This window comes from Triticum dicoccoides, chromosome 7B, assembly GCF_002162155.2.
Source record: "Triticum dicoccoides isolate Atlit2015 ecotype Zavitan chromosome 7B, WEW_v2.0, whole genome shotgun sequence".
Lineage (NCBI taxonomy): Eukaryota > Viridiplantae > Streptophyta > Magnoliopsida > Poales > Poaceae > Triticum > Triticum dicoccoides.
In genome coordinates, this window is record NC_041393.1 from 579,102,626 (window position 1) to 579,108,207 (window position 5,582).

A 5,582-nucleotide genomic window follows, 5' to 3' on the forward strand; every position below is an offset into this window, starting at 1 on the left:
CCCACTCGCCCCGCACCCGTGCGCGCCGCCGCCGCCTACTCCCCCTCGTCCCCTACCGCCGCCGCCCTGCCCCGGCCTCGGACGCCCTGCCACGCCCCCGACTCCCTGCCTGCTCCTTCTCCGGTGAGGTGAGCTAGCCTTTTTTTTCAATTTATTTCATTCGTTAGATGAATGCTACTGTTAGATGCATGAATGGATATTAGATGCATGGATGAATGGATATTAGATGTGTATGCTAGATATATGAATAAAATGTAGTTTTTTTTGTTTTTTTAGTTTTTATTAGGTTTGTGAATGGATGTTAGTCAACTTAACAAATATTTTACACACTTAGTTTGTTAAATATAGATGAATAGATTTTGGTTAAGTTTGTGATAGATGGATGGATATTGGTCAAGTTAGTATTTGGTCAAGTTAGTGTTATGGTCATGTTGATTCATATATAAGAAGCAAATCGAGGCACTTGGTTTCTAAAATACTTAATAAAGATTTTTTTTTGCAATTTGACATGTTGTTTCATGTCGACTCATAATGTTGTGCCAAATGGTTAATGTGAGGTGAAGACCTAAATTTTTTCACTTGATGGAATTAACAGGATTTGTGGTGTTCCATCTTCGTGGAGTGACCGTCGACGTCGGAGGTGTTGGTCCACGATCGTCCCTCCTTTGATCGACTACATCCTCTACATCAGAGGGTGAGCAACAATTCCATGACCTCGTCCACTTTTTTTTCCATGTCACTGGATTGAACTTTCACATCAAGTCGCGTAACCTAGGTCTCCCGTCCGAAAGGGTTGCATCGATAAATATGCATTCAATTGCATATTTATCACCGCAGCTCTTTCGGATTGTCCAGTGCTTTCCATGGATAGCCTGAGGATGTATAGATTGGGTACGTTGTTCATGCTCTACCCCGTTCCGAGACAGGATTTCGGTGGCGCCTCCCTGTTGTTCTTCGGATGCACATTCTCTCGGCATTTCGCCGAGACGTGTATTTGGAGAACAGTGGGGAGGTGCTGCCGAAATTTTGTCTCGGAATGGGGTAGAGCATGGACCGTACTCAATCTACACATTCTCGGGTGGGATTAGGACCCATCTTTACCTATTAGATATGTAGGTGGATTAAATGTCGTTTCTCATCAACCTTGTAAAAAATAAAATATTGATGTGGGTAATTTAAATGAATCCTTAATTTTGTTGTGTGGCTTCCAATAAAGCAGAGATGGCAGATAATCAGTGGATGTATAGTGGGTTTTTCCGTCGGAATCAAGTAACAACAGAGTGGGTTGAGAAAACTGATGTGTTTTTGAAAGAGATATTCCGTAGTCCAATGAGGATGGTGCCAGAATGCCCGTGTGCCAAATGTAAGAGACGTATCTGCAGAGATAAGAGTGAGATGACTAAGCACCTTCGCACGAATGGATTTATGCCCAACTTTAATATGCCGATAAACTTTGCCCAGCGGGACCGTGGTAGAGAGGATGTGATACAACAACGCGTCGCTGGTTATGAGGACGATGGGGTTAGAGACATGCTAGATGATGTCTTTGCTGCACAGCCGACACCTCCGTCACATCCAGCGAATGAACCGGAGGAGCCGGAGGAAACCGCAAAGGCCTTCCTGGAAATCTTGGCCTCGTCAAATAAACCTCTGTATGAGGGTGCCAAGTTGTATGTGCTAGATGCCATCTCGCAACTGATGGCAGTCAAGGCTGAGTACGGCTGTAGCCGAGGTTGCTTCAAAGCATTTCTGGGAGTATGGGCTAACAGCCTGCCTGAGAGCCATGAACTAACGAAAACCATGTACGGTACGAAGAAAATCATGAAGGCGCTCTCCATGGACTATGAGAAAATACATGTTTGTCCAAAGAATTGCCTTTTGTTTAGGCATGAGTATGCGGATGACAACTACTGTAGGAAGTGCGGTTCCTCTCGGTATATTGAGGTGGTCGATAAGCATGGTCAGAAGCAGCAGCTAAAAATCCCTGTGAAGGTTCTTCGGTATCTTGATTTTATAAAAATACTGCAACGCCTTTTCATCACCGAGGAGTCTGCCAAAATGATGAAGTGGCACAAGGAAGGGAAAAGGTACAATCCAAAAAAAATTGTACATACATCAGAAGGTGAAGCATGGAAGTCATTCGATATAAAGTACCCGAAGGAAGCAACCGAGGCTGGGAATGTCAGAATTGCTATAACAGGTGATGGGTTCAATCCATATGGTATGTCATCTAATCCATACAGCTGTTGGCCCGTATTTGTTATTCCGCTCAATCTCCCTCCCGGCGCCATAATGCAACGCAAGACCATGTTCCTGTCGCTTATAATTCCGGGGCCTGAATATCCGGGGAAGAATTTGAGTGTGTTTATGCAGCCGTTGGTGGATGATTTGCACCATTCTTGGTACTTCCCGAGGTTGACATACGACCGGCATCTGTAGAAAAATTTCTTGATGAAAGTTTGGCTACAGTATTGCATGCATGACTTTCCCGGCTATGCCCTGTTCTGCGGATGGTGTACAAGTGGAAAGATGCCTTGCCCAGTGTGCATGCAGGCCTTGATTTTCATTTGGCTGAAGAAGGGTGGAAAGTATGTTGCCTTTGACCTGCATCGACAGTTCCTCCCTCCAGACCATCCTGATAGGGAAGACAAGAAGAACTTCACAAAAGGCAAAGTTGTCCATGAAGTAAACGAGATTCCAACATTTTCTGGTGCGGATGTGCTTGCTCAGCTGAAAGCTCTTAAGCCTGCCGGTGAAGGGAAAGGCAAAGGCAAATGCAAAGGCAAAGGAAAAAAAATGTTTTGAAGGATATGGTGAGACGCACAAATGGACTCACATTACCCCCTTCACGCAGCTTCCCTATTTTAAGGACCTCAAACTTCCATACAACATCGACGTGATGCACACCGAAAGGAATGTCGCAGAGTCCCTTTTTCACACGATCCTCAACATTCCTGATAAGACAAAGGATAATGTTAATGCTAGAGTCGATCAACAGAATATTTGTGATAGACCACGTCTTCACATGCAACCTCCACGGGCAGTCGAAAATCTTGGTTCAAGCCAGATGCTGACTTCGTACTTAAAAAGGATCATAAGATGGAGGCATTCAAGTGGCTGAAACACGTCGTGAAGTTCACTGATGGTTATGCGTCGAATATAAGTAAGGGGGTCAATCTTTCAATGGGCAGAGTGACCGGGCTCAAGAGTCATGACTATCATGTATGGATTGAGCGGATTATGCCGGTGATGGTTCGGGGCTATGTTCCCGAGCGTGTCTGGCGTGTGCTTGCGGAGTTAAGCCATTTCTTCCGCACGCTTTGTGCTAAAGAAGTATGTCCTGAGAAGATAAAAGAAATGCATAAGAAGGCGCCGGAGTTGATATGCAAGCTAGAGAAGATCTTCTCGCCAGGCTTCTTTACTCCGATGACACATCTCATTTTGCACCTTGCGAACGAGGTATTGTTGGGGGGCCCTGTGCAGTATCGTTGGCAGTACGGCCCTGAGAGACAGAACAAGCATCTGAGACAGAAATGTGGAAACAAAGCTAAGATTGAAGCTTCCATTGCTGAGGCAGTTATCCTAGAGGAGGTGGCAGACCTCAGGATAGCCTACTATCCGGACCATGTTCCCACGTTGCACAATAAGGTGTCTCGATACAATACAGAAGAACCCAAGTATAAACCCAAGTTGCCTCTATTCATCGGGCAAGGTGGCAGGGCTGGATGCTCGACATCTTATGTCATGCCACGAGATGAGTGGGAGGATGTCATGTTCTATATCTTGCACAACATCAAGGAAGTTGAGGATGAGTGGATGAGGTAATACCTTTGCACCATTCTTTTAGTCAATTCATTATGTTCACTTTGCCTAGTTCTTATACCGCTTTTCTTATTGTAGTCGATTTGTTGAGGAAGAGTGGACGGGAATGTTGCCTCCTACTGAAGCGGAGGCACTTGCTCTTCTCCGAAAGGGTGCTGATGGAAGGAAAAATTTCGTTGCGTGGTTCATGGAGAAAGTAATATTTCACACTTCCCTATTACCCATTTCACACTTCCAATTAAACTCATGCACCCTATAATTTCAATAAAACTTGTAGGGAAATGATCCGAACGAATCAATGGGTGAAGAATTGAGATGGGTTTCCATGGGTTTTGACCCTACCGTCATGACATGCCAAAAGTATGATGTGAATGGGTATCGCTTCCATACAGAGGAGCACCAGAACAGTCGGCCTGATCCCAAAACCATAAATACCGGAGTCTTCACCGAAGGAGATAATAAAGTAGATTACTACGGAAGGGTAGGAAAAATATACGAGCTTACATTCAAACGTGACCGTAAACACCTAAGTCTCACTGTGTTCAAATGCCGATGGTTCGACCCCAAAAAGGGTCTGAGACATACGCCTTCTGTTGATTTAGTTGAAGTTAAACCATCAACCGTCTATGCCGGAGCTGATCTCTTTATCGCCGCTACCCAGGCCACACAAGTATATTATCTGCCTTACCCATGCCAGAAAGAGTACCTAAAGGGTTGGGAAGTTGTGTTCAAGGTGTCGCCACATGGTAAGCTACCAGACCCGAACGATGATGATTACTACAACATAAACCCCATGACATACGAGGGAGTGTTCTTTCAAGAGGAACATGATGACGTGGTCCGAAACAAGGAGGATGATGACTTGGGTTATGTTGACCTGGACCCAAACGACGACGCACGGATTGATGGTGAGGCAGTTGTGAATCAAAGAGACATAATTATGCTTGAAAAGTTAAATGAAGATGTTGACGCTGACGATGAGGAAGAGCCTCCACCTCCGTCAGACAATGAAGAAGATATACGGGATAGTGATGATGAGACCGGTCGACAAATAGATTACAATAGTGATGATTCGTATGGGTTCTAAAAAATGTATGTTCTTTTGATATCCTTAATGTGCTCTTCTGTTATTAATGTCTTTCCTGTATGCGTGTTTTTTGATATCCTTACTAATTGTTTATTCTCTTCTCAATGCAGGTTTGCTAATCATGGGCAAGTCCAGCGGTGCCAGTTTCCTTAGTAAACTCAAAGGAGGACTTACTCGGAGTGGACGAGCCCACAAGGTTCCCTCCCGACTACGCGAGGATGGCACCTCACAGGGAGGTGGAGGGGTCGGGGGAGGATGTAGGGGAACGTTGCAGAAAATTAAAATTTTTCCTACGGTTTCACCAAGATCCATCTATGAGTTCATCTAAGCAACGAGTCTAGGGAGAGAGTTTGCATCTACATACCACTTGTAGATCGCGTGCGGAAGCTTGCAAGGTGATGATGTAGTCGTACTCGACGTGATCCAAATCACCGATGACCAGCGCCGAACGGACGGCACCTCCGCGTTCAACACACGTACGGGACGGGAGACGTCTCCTCCTTCTTGATCCAGCAAGGGGGAAGGAGAGGTTGATGAAGATCCAGCAGCACGACGGCGTGGTGGTGGATGCAGGGCGTCACAGCAGCAGGGCTTCGCCGAGACTACGAGGGAGAGACGTAACGGGGGGAGGTGGAGGCGCCAGGGGCTGGTGTATGAAGTCCCTCCTCCCCCC